Source organism: Neolamprologus brichardi, chromosome 1, assembly GCF_056152115.1.
Source record: "Neolamprologus brichardi isolate AB-2024 chromosome 1, ASM5615211v1, whole genome shotgun sequence".
Lineage (NCBI taxonomy): Eukaryota > Metazoa > Chordata > Actinopteri > Cichliformes > Cichlidae > Neolamprologus > Neolamprologus brichardi.
In genome coordinates, this window is record NC_142104.1 from 13,227,672 (window position 1) to 13,240,000 (window position 12,329).

The following is a 12,329-nucleotide window of genomic DNA, read 5'->3' on the forward strand; positions in this document are numbered from 1 at the left end:
TTATAGATGGAATAACCCTTCCTAAATTATATAATGAGGACAAAGAACTGCTTGATGCAGATATATCTGAGATGGAGGTTCTTTGAGCCCTCAAGTGTTTACAAAATAATAAGACCCCTGGACCAGATGGATTCCCAGTTGATTATTATAAGGCTTTCTATAATAAATTATTGACACCACTTACAAATATGATTAAAGAAGCTTTAGAAAATAATAAATTACCACAATCATTGGAAATTGCAACAATCACATTACTGCCAAAACCGGGCAAGGACAAACAGAGACGTGACTCTTACAGACCCCTCAGCCTCTTAAATGCAGATTATAAAATATTATCTAAAATAATTGCACTCAGATTGGAAGACATTATGCCTAAGATAATAAAGGCCGACCAAACAGGCTTCATTAAAAACAGACATGGAGCAGATAATGTGTGACGTTTGCTCCATATACTGAACACTGCTCAAAAAAACCAAGACCCATTACTAATAATCTCCATGGACGCTAATAAAGCATTTGACAGGATTGAGCCAAACTTTCTATTTCAGGCGATGGAAGCTATGGGCTTTGGAGAGAAGTTCACCCGCTATGTTAGGACACTTTTTAATGCCCCCAGAGCCGATATCATAACAAATAATATGCTCTCAGGCACTTTCTCTTTAACTAAAGGCTGCAGACAAGGTTGTCCAAGCTCCCCCTTGCTCTTCGCGATTGCAATCGAACCACTAGCAGTTGCCATCCGTACTAGTGCCTCCATATCTGGAATCAAATTTGGCACAAGTGAACATAAACTTTCTCTATACGCAGATGACCTCCTACTATATATAACGGACCCTCTTAAATCAATTCCCTCTTTAATGAAGTGTCTTAAAGAATACAGTGCAGCCTCAGGATACAAGTTAAACTATACCAAAAGTGAGATTATGTCATTAAATATACAAGATAGCCGTATTAGAGCTCTTACTGACCCATTACAGTGGTGTAATAATGGGTTTACGTATTTGGGTATACAAATTGGTAAATCTGAGGATCAAATATTCAAACTAAATTATATCAAACTGTTGGAGCAAACCAAACTTAATATTCAGAGATGGATGGATTTTCCATGATCTCTTATAGGGAGAATTAATGTTATTAAAATGAACACTTTGCCTAAGTTTATTTACTTATTTCAATGTCTCCCTACAAATGTTCCTAAAAGTTTCTTCAAAGAGCTTAATAAACTCATAACTTCTTTCATATGGCAAAAGAAAAATCCAAGAGTCAAACTCTCCTCACTACAGGCCCCATATTCAAGGGGAGGACTTAATTTACCAAACTTTAGGAACTATTATCTTGCCTCCCAGTACCGATCAATTTGGATCTGGCTACATGCAGAGAGGAGTGAGGTTCGATGGGTTCCAATTGAACAACATGAGGTGAACCCCATACCATTAAAAGATGTTCTATTTTTGGGTACAAAAAAATGTCTATCCAAGCTCACAAACAATTTGATAATATTAAACATCTTCTGTGCCTGGCAGGAATCCCACTCACTTCTGAAAATAAATATCTCTTTTCTTAGAAGGACACCCCTATGGGGCAACCCTGATCTCTCTCATCATATTGCTGACCCAATATTGCGGGGATGGAAGGACAGAAATATTCAAACTGTTGCTGACTTATACAATAATGATACATTTATTGATTTTCAACAACTAAAGGAAAAATTCAAACTCCCAGGACACAGTTTCTTCAAATTCCTACAAATAAGAGATTGGGTCAAAGAGAAATCCAAAGGGTTATTCCCCGAGATACCAAAAGAAACTCCTCTTGAAACGCATCTTTGCACCAAACCATGGAAGTCAATAAAAGGAATAGCATCTTCTATATATGCTATTATCAATGAAAAGTTATCTGACCATAACAAAGCGTCTATAAAAAGAAAATGGGAGACAGACCTGGGCTATGTCTATGAAGAGGTAGAATGGCACCATTTATTGGAACAGGCACAGACCATGTTAATTTCTACAAATCACAGGCAAATGCAATTTAATATATTTCATAGGATATATTATACCCCTTATAGGTTACATAAAATTGATAATAATTATTCCCCCAAATGTTTGAGATGTAAGGTGACAGATGGTGATCTCTTGCACATGCTGTGGAATTGCCCAGTGATAGAAGAGTTCTGGAGATGGGCCATTGAAATAATCTCAAGGGTAATGGGGATCCAAATCGAACTGGACCCAAAACTATGGATTCTAGGTGACACAGGTTCTATTAATATGAATTATCATAAGAAATATTTTATTTTACTTGCGAGTACTGCAGTGAAAAAATGTATTCTGCTACATTGGAAATCTGAAAATTCTCCAACACTGAGACACTGGATTAATGAGCTAGCGTCCTACTGCACACCTGAGAAGATATCGCATAGTGTAAAAGGAAAATATGGAACCTTTGAAAAAATTTGGGGCCCCTTCCTGTCAGTACTACCGTCTTTGGACCTAACAGATCATAGAGATGACGCAAATAGCCCTGGGTCTGCCTTGAGTTGATCCCCGGTTAGGCCCTCCTGACTCGATTTCCTGAATGCTGCAGTTTTATCGTGTGGGATGTTGATTCCTGTGCATGAGAGTTTCTATAGATAGGTGTAAATATGGGCTGTCTGGATACATGAATGTGATGAGGTTGAGAGCCATACAGGGGTAAAGGGGTGGGGGGATGGTGGGAGGGGTTCACATGATGTGTTTTCTGTTTTGCTCACTTTTTTTTTTTTTTGGAGTTCTTTGTTTTTCGTTTTTGTTTGTTTGTTGGAAATTTCTGTAATTATCAATGTTATTATTATTATTATTATTATTATTATTATTATGCCTGTATTTTCTCTGTTTGGTTTTCAGATGTTTGAGGTTATCCTTGAAAGGCATAGATACAAGAGTGTGCACCTGGGAGTGCTTCTGTGGTCACAATGGCCTGCCATGCTGTGGTTATTTGATGATACTTGCTCTGTCCCATAGTTGTGAGTTTTCTGTGAGTTTGTTTTTTTGCTTTGTGTGTTTGTTTGGTTTTCAATTTAAAAATGAAAATAAAGCTTAGAAAAAAAAATCCGATTTTTTTGTCTGCTTGTTCACACTTCAAATAAAATGTGACAGCAAACACGCTCTAGTGTGAACCCTTAAAGCGGCCCACATGCATACGTCTTGCGCAAAGAAGACGTCACACACAACGCGCTCTGTTTAGACCAAGAGCAAACAGTATTGTTTGACTGATGGCCGTTAATATAAAGACTTGTTTCCCAATTTTGCTTTAAGTTATAAAGTTATTTACATATGGCCTAATAATTATCCTTATTGCTGTTTTAGAGAGGAGCAGTGCTTCAAAGGATAGTTGCAGATTTCTGTCAGAATCTGCAGATTATACAGTACAAATAAAATGTTTATATTTCTCTAACGTTGTCTTCCCAACAGTTTCACTAACATCTACACTGGATGGCCAGGAAGCGTTCACGATGTCTTCTCGGGCGCTTTTCCGGTGCTGATAATTGGCGTCTGTCTTGTGCCAGTGACGTAAAAGACGGATTTAATGCAACATGACCATTCAAACAGCAGTCGATTTCTAAAAAATTTGATATGTATTGGATTCAGTACCACATATGAAAGTGACCCAGATCGGATTTGAAAATATCGGATTTGTGCTGTTCACACTGTCATACCATGATCGGATATGGGTCGCATAGGGTCAAAAAAGTCGGATTTGATGCGCTTTTGCCTGCAGTGTGAACGTAGCCTTTGATGGGCAGAGAAATGTAATCATGCATGGACTGATTTGCGCGATTACAACACAGAAGAAGTCCAAACATGGAGGAACAAGTTGCCAAAAAAAACAAACAAACAAAAAAAACACAAAGTCTTCAATTCTGGATTTCTTTGGCTTTAAACAGGATGAAATAATTAAACCTGAGGATGTAACTAAAGGGGTGTGCTGCTTGTGCAGACGTATAGTGCCAACAAAGGACTCAAACACGACTAATTTACTTGAGCATTTATGTGTCCACCATCTGGTCGAGTATACTAGGCTATCACCAGCTTCTGCAGCTCCATCAACAAGCTCTGGAAAGCTTTTCACCAGCAGAATATCCAAAGTGCTTTTACCAAAACAATATTATTAGCAAACTAACTCATGGGTGGGCAAATAAATAAATAAACTGCTCTTGTAAAAATGACCGGTAAAAGGCGCAGCCTATAGTCGATGGTTGATAAATTCATCCAATCCCCCAACCTTAGTATATAACTACAATCAGCAAGAACTTAGATAAAAAAGTTGAAGCTTTTACTCACAAAATCTTTAGAATCTCCAATTTACAAGCCCTGAAGAAACAATTATGCAAGGAAGTCTTGTTTAAAGGCTATTAAAAGATTAACTAGAGCCATTACAAAGTATGAGCTTTTTGTTGACCAATATGAAAATATGAGCCAACAGCTGAAGACCTCCATTGACCATACTAACTATACAGCTACAGACCAGTCACACTAGAAAATGCTAGATAAATCTTCAATTCCAACAGTCACTGTCCTGCTTACCCAGTCCTTTTGGGAAATGTAGCAAGATAGGTAATGCAGATATACTAGTGTACAAGTAATTAACTAATTTAACTTTGTTTCTTCCCAGATATTTTTTTACACTGTTAAGTAACAAAATTTTTCTTCACTATGCTGTCCAACTGCACCTCCAATCTTTTATTATTTGTTCCTTTCTCCCTCTAGCTTGTTCTGTTCCCTCACTTCACATTTCAGTCAACTTTATGTTATATTGAACCTTCTCCAAACCTATCTTTTCTTCCTTGTATTTCTTCTCCCTTCCTAAGTTTACCACACGTCCTTTCATGGCCAAGGATTGGACCATCAAGAATCGGACGTGCAGAAACATGTATGGCAAAGCTCAGGCCTAGTAAACTGAATACATGCTTAACCATGGATTTTCTTGAGGTACTCCAGTCCACACACATGCAGGTTAGTTTCATTGTTGCATCTACATTTGTCATGGTCTTGGCGGTCTGTTTTTGTCCCACTTCTTTGTCTTTCTTCTCTTCATATCATCTCTCACTCTCAGATGGAGTTGTGGGCTGGCTGTTCTCACTGGACCTGCCCACTGGCAGAGCTTCTGATTTTCATGAACTTCAGTCATCACACCTGATTTCCATCTCCTCATCAAACTTGTGCTTGTGCTTCTACTCTCCACCAGATCATTGTCACCTCCTTGATCATAACTGGGTCTTTCATGCTTTTGTGTTTGCCTCCTGCTTTGTTTAATCCTGCCTTCTTCTCTAACTCCAGTGACCTCCCTGGTGAGAAAAGGTCCCTAACTCCTCTGCTCTGTGGAGAGTTCTGAGCTAACCTGCAATACAAGACCACATACCTTTCAAAGGAATACTCACCTGTGGCTCACCTGCCTGCCTATTGCTGTGCTCCTCCCCCCCCCCCCCCCCCCCAGATTCCTTCAACCCACCAGGAACTCCTCTCCTACCTAACAAAAGAAATAACTAACTAAGATTTTAAACCAAAATCCATTCATTATTAAAATTAATTATAAAACACTCGTCTCTGGCTGTCTTTCAGAATTGATTTCAAATAACACGTTATTAATCTGGGCAGTTGTAGAGCATGTAAATCCTTACAGATAATTAGCAGATTCAGTGCAATTCACTCTTCAAGGAGAAATCCTTGACTGCCATGCCAGCATTCGTACATTAAGTAAAAATTAATCAAATCACAGGAAATGCATCTCATGTAGACCCTAAGTAATTTGCATGTAAAATATCATTGTATTTTTTTTTTTCATTGCACATCAAGTTGTTGAATTGAACTGGGAAGCTTTAATAGTGATAGATATTCTTTGGACAGTGTAACTGGCACGTATGAATAGCGTAACCCTAGCAATGTTAATTAAGTGTAAAGAATTTGACAAGCGCAATGAATTTACCTTTTTTTTCTACAGTTGTTAAATGGTCACCACTGGAGTTTGCTTATTAGCTCATCAGCTCAGGCTGCAGTGAGACAGTGTCTGCTACTCACAATCCAAACTACGCAGTCTGAAACAAAGCTCATTTACTACATTCTGAAGCTTCAAAACTTTATAAAATCGAATTAATGTTTTAGATCTTGTAGCAAGCTGATCACTGAAACACAATTGATAAGATACCAACTACCGTCAAATAACTTGTGAGGTTTTCGGAAAAGTCAGACACACATTGCATCATTGTTTTGAGGAATTGTGCACTTCTTAACTAAAAAGGCTTCATGAACTATGTGCAGCTTTTCTTTCAATGAAATCTCTGCAGTCTTCACTACCAACAAATTTATTCTGCAGGTCTGCCCTATAGACTTCTCTGACTCTCCAGCTTAGTAAGAAAGCCCTTTATACCAGACAAACACATTGATTGATTGACTGGTTTATTGATTACTGTTACCTTGACATTTTGAATGAAATGAATCAATGAAGCAATAAGTACAATGTAAACATAGAGCCATACGAAATATCTGATGGTGGATTATGAGCCAAAATGTGCACTGCCGTCCGCATTACTGCAAGACACAGGATGACTTCAAGGCAAATTAAAAAAAAATGTTGATATAAAAATACACATTTTACAAAAGGTGTCTGTGTTACATTAAATATACATTACATTAAAAATAGTGTAAAGAGCACTTACATACAAAAAACAGAAATCTTGTGCGCTTAAGCATACTTGGACACATAGCTAAATATAGGATGTACAGCTACTTTGCTTACAATGTTGTTTCAGTGCATTTTCTACATCTCATTTATCATTCAGAATGCAGGACCAGTCATGGCTTTACTTTCGAAGCAGTGCTCACCTCGAGCCCTGCTGTATTTATGGCCATGTTCCTCTGTGGATGATACAATTTCCAATTCATTAAGCTGGGTTTTGTTTGAGAGGGCTTGCAAATTAAAGTGCCGGATGCATTTTTTTCACCCTCTTTACACCCTTCATTTGTGTGGATCGTTCTCTACCCTTACACAGCGGAGTGTTGCAGTGAGCATGACTTTGTCTCTAAACCTCTAATATAGAGCCTGGCTCCTCAATGCCCTCCACTGTGTGTGTGTGTGTCCTTTTTAATCTAACAAAGAAACTCCACCCAACTGTGTTCTTTCATTAGCTTTCCACCAATGCACCCTACCAAAACAAGCAGAAGTACTTGTTTACTGTGTAACAATACACAACAGGCATAAACAATCTGATTCAGCAAATAACCATCTCTGTTATCCTGTTTAACCTCTTTGCTCATCCCTTATGAACTGATTGTTTAACCATTGGAGCCAGTAAGCCAATAAAGCTTTTTTCTTCCAACAATAGCTATTTTTTTCAGGATAGCTTCTATTTAGACCAAACAGTCACTTCACAAGCGCATGGCACAACATAGAAGAGCCACCTCCACCGGACAAGACTCAGCAGTTCATCTGCATCTAAAGGTCAAAGGTCACTCTTTTGAGGATGCCAATGTTCACATTTTGGGCAGAGAGGACAAATGGTTTGAAAGAGGAGTAAAAGAGGCGATTTATGTCCACTGTGAGCGACCATCTTTGAACAGAGGTGGTGGCTTACAACACCAACTGTCTGCCATCTATAATCCAGTTTTGAGATCCCTTCCCAGATGCCTTAACGCCCACTCACATCCTGGGCCATCTGACCTCAGGAAATCACATGATAGGGTGGAGCCAGGTTTCACAACGAGCTCACCCGAAACCCTGGCTGATTGTGACCCACACCCGTTTTCACACCTTGGCTCATGTGATTAGGTAGAGGATTATCAGGGGGTCCTTTTGTCCCTCTTTGGGGGGAACTCCCACTGGGTTTAAATCTGGACTCTCCACCATTTGACCTTAGAACTGAAGAAGCTTCTCAGATGAGAGGTGAAACGCCTTCAAGCAACTTACAGAAGTCCAGACACTTTTCTTTCCAAGCTCCTTAGACTTCTATTTAGATCATTTTCAAAAAAACCTACTTACCTTAAAATATTACATGATATATTTGTTATTTTGATTCAGAGACCACACTATCAGCTTTATAAGCTATATATACTATACAGGTACTGAAGTGCTTTGACTTAATGCTAATATCACCATGTTAATTGTAATTTGCCAGGTCTCTTTTGGAAATGAGATTTTTTTTTACCTGGATAAATAAAGGATTAATAATAATTTGCTGATGTTTATCATCATGCTAAACAATGCAGATATAAACTCAAACACTGCAAAAGTTGATTGGAATTGTTAGGGGTGTTTTTTATTATTTCTTTTATGGGAACTGGAAACTATGCAATGCTTATTTGGACATTTAAGAATTATAACTTAAAAGTAGCTGGAGAAGAAAAGTTAAGAGATTCTTAAAGGCACATTGGTAAAGTCCTTTTGGTAACCTTTTGATAATCAAGTAGCTGGTGATTAATAATGTTGATATTTTGATAATCCATCCAGTTATCATATTTCATCTTTCACCAAAATGAGAATCTGATTTAAATTCTCAGACCTATATTGTTGGTGTGACTAAATACACAAAATGCCACATTTTGGATGTGCTGTTGTGGTACCAATAGAGGCACACCTAAATTTAATAATATAAATAAATATATGTTTTGACTAATGTCACAGGGAAATCAAAAAAGCAGAGTGTGTATTAGATTTACTGTATTCTTTCACATTCTGTACACCATGCTCCCTTTGTTTCAGGTAGGAACAATATTTTAATATTACATCCAGCTCCCTTTCCACCTCCCCACAAAACCACCCAGTTCAGAATCCCAAATAATCTGGTTCAAAGTTTCACAAAGGGGGGGGGGGGGGGGGGGGGGGGGTAGACAATATAGAGAGAACATTAACTCAAAAATATATTTTGGTTCCTTATTTATGACTACGTTTGTTTTTGTTTTCTCCCCACACCAATAAATCCACAAAAGGGTTTGAACAGGATGCATTAAAGAGTTCATTTTAGCTTTATTTATTTTTTTATTTCGCAACAGTTTGTACCTTTAGTATCTTCACAATATATGTCTCCCTGAAGTGCATTTTAAGAACTTGGCTATCTGAGTTTATCAGCAGATACAGATGCATAGAAGTGTTTCAGTAAAGTGGACAAAAAGAAGAAGGAAGCTAGTGGTATCACTGAAACCTTATTATCTTTTACAACAGAGGAGCAAACTTGGAAAGCTATATAATTGGTGGGGAGGCTGCCTGTGCGTGCACAGTGTGAAAGGATCCTGTGCTACAGATGAGCCACAGTCAGAGCAATGTGGATTGGAATACATTAGAATGTAATAGATTTGTGGATATTCCTCACTTACCATCTGTAACTCAATGTTGTGCTGCTCTGCTCTGCCTTATCTGTCTGTGAGCTGTCAGTGTCTACTTTATGCCCCAAAAAATTGTCAGGTCTGTGTAAGAATGGATGTGCATATATAATCTTACAATAAGTGTATAAGAGCTGGGAGCCTTGTTAGTAACACTACACTTGTTGTAATATTCACATTACAAGCAGTGCAACTAAGAGTAGCAGTAGAAATAATTGAGGCAAAAATGTATTTCAAAAAGATTAAAAAAGTGTGGTATCAGAACCATAGTTTCTCCCCTAAATAATGTGAATGCATTTGCTTGCGCCTTTACTCCAAAGTGTATATAGAGATACCACAGCCATACATGAAATGCAACTCAATCAAACTTCTGCTCCCAACTTATGGAGTATATGTCACTTAATACAGCTCTGAGACTGGAGGACTCCAAAGGCAAAACAATAAAGAAAAAAGAAACAGGCCAAGGAACAGCCAGAACTGAGACCAACAGTCAAGGGAACAGAGAAATGAGAAAGTACTTACAGAGACTAGGCAACAGAAAGTTAAACAGCACATACACGTGGTTTCATTTAATTCATTAAGGATTTTAATATCCTTAATGAATTTATGAAATCTCCTGTGTATGTGAACATTTAATGGTAATTGAGATTTAAAAAGAACATAGTTCTATGCATTTGTTTTCCCTTTCGTTGACTTTTTGATGGTAAAGTTTTGCTGTAATACTTTTCCAGTAACTTTTCAACAACAGAGCTGAAAGATAAGCCAGTCACTTTGGTGATTGTATTAACTGTTATCTAGCTGTTAGCACCAATGGAGAGCAAACATACTTAGCACGATGTTCTCTATCTGGTCCATGCTGAAGCAGAATACACACTTTATGCTGATTGTGCCTGTTAGTGTGTGTGTTTGTGTGCGCGCGTGTGTGTTTGTGTCAGCACATTTATGCAGAGAGTGTGCAAACACAGAAACAGATAAGCAGGCAATTCAGTGAGAGTGGGTATCAGACTAATTGGCCAGTAATAAAACCACTGGCTTAATTACTCACACGGATATTTAACTTGTTCGAAAAAGAAATCACAGGACTGGAAAAATCTGCACAAGGTCAGGGATGTGTTGTAGTAAATCAGCAGTTAGGTCACAGGATAAAATGCCTTTTGCCTGTCTATTTATCTGTCCAAAAATGATTTAAGTCTATCGATTCTCACACGTTCTTTTCAGGTAAGGTCACTTGTGAATGTGAACACTGCTGTTCATCTGGATATAGGGTCCAGATGAACAGAATCAACTTTTTGGGATCAACACCAAAAGGCTGGTGGGAACTAAGAGTAGACCACAGCAACCTCACGAAGCAAGAGTCAGTAAATATCGCAAAGGCAAACATCCAACTACATGCCTCCAGAATGAAGAACTGGACAGCATCACGATCTGACATCACCCACCCCTACTGGGTGAAGAAATGGCACCTAGCAACACAACAAAGGGGGCTGCTAATACCTGCTTCTCATCAGGACCGACTAACATAGGACAGGACAATCCTGATTATGGAGAATCTGCACAAGGGTATGACACCATTAAACTATCGACCGATTACTTGCCTCCACAACGTGGAAGCTATTCTTGGGGCTCATAAAAATACAGCTGAGTAGGCACATGAGTCAATACATGAGCACAGATCAGAAAGGGACTGAAAATAACACCAGAAGGCCAGGAGACCAGGCCAGGCAGAGTGACCTGAGAAGTGCCAGGATTGACTACAAGAAATCCTGTGACTCAATGCCCCACACACAGTACAAGGATTCAAGAATGGCGCAAACATCATTTCTGGACATGAATGACATCAACACCAATGTCCTCAAATCTACATGAGGACGTTGAAATGTCATTCTGACTTGATAATGAATGCTGCAAAGAGAGAGAAGGTAATCCAGACTGAAGTGGAGGAGCTACTAGAAGGCAGAATAGCAGATATACAGGTCACAGGCAACCAAATCCATGATAAAGACGCAAGAAGGCCAGCTACCTCCAAAACGTAATAGCCCTTTTCCACTAGTACCAACTCGGCTCAGCTCGACTCAATTTGGTTTTCAGGGTTTTTCATTCAGTAACCCTTAAAACCTATTACCCGCTTGGCATTAGGGCGATATGAGGAAAATCTAATATCACGATACTCAATATATACTGCCAAATGTCTTGAGCCCCAGCACCCCCCAGAAGGGGGTGAGCTGCAGTTTATATCAAGTCAAGTTTTTTATGTAAATATCAGCATGCGAGGTATCCACAGAAATATCCGAATCTCAGCTAAACGCTCATATAAACAATTTCTACAACCAACAAACAGCGAAAATAACAAAAAATGTGCCTAAAGACAAACAACAAAGCAGCAAACTTGCTCGACTTTATGTAACCAAGCAAGCGGCACATTGTCTCACAGATTCCAAAACTGCTAGTTTCGTCATGCTCCGATGAAAATTCACTGAACCGTCCGCAAAAGAAGACCACAAATATGCTTCTTGTTCTGTAAACAATAAAATGGAACAGACTTACCGTGCTGTTGCCGTTGTAGCTTCTGTCACAGCTGGTATAAGTTTTTTTTGGTGTGGGGAGACGTTCACATGCAGATTTTAAAACAGTCTTAATTTGGCAGTGAATGACTTTTCAGCTGACGGAATCATTCTGTGATACTGCTACCTTTTGTTGCAATAGTTTTATGGCATGTTTTGTAAATTTCTGCATTTTATTTGACATCCTTGTGAAATCCAAACAACGACCAACGAGGCCATATTTTTCCCTAAACACGCATGCTCCGGGTAGAAAATGTTCCGGTTGGGAGGGGGGATTAATGATGCATTTGTAGTGTGTGGGAAAAAAAATTGGTGTCAATTTAGTTGGTTGTGCACTTCTTGATTTTTGTAAACTGGAGCATGCCACTGAACCTGGGTTGAAGACTTGAGTGTAAGATTGTTTTGGTTTTACCCCCAC

The 12,329-nt window shown here is 38.7% G+C and overlaps 1 long non-coding RNA gene across 1 annotated transcript in view; it reads right to left on the reverse strand.

Annotated features, from left to right (window-relative positions):
* LOC118453673 (uncharacterized) overlaps nucleotides 1-12,142 on the reverse strand; it is a 109,439-nt gene extending 97,297 nt beyond the window's left edge. The window contains exon 1 of the long non-coding RNA XR_004843391.2: nucleotides 11,895-12,142. This is a non-coding gene — a long non-coding RNA (uncharacterized LOC118453673). The remainder of the gene's footprint in view (nucleotides 1-11,894) is intronic.
* Nucleotides 12,143-12,329: the final 187 nt, after the last annotated feature.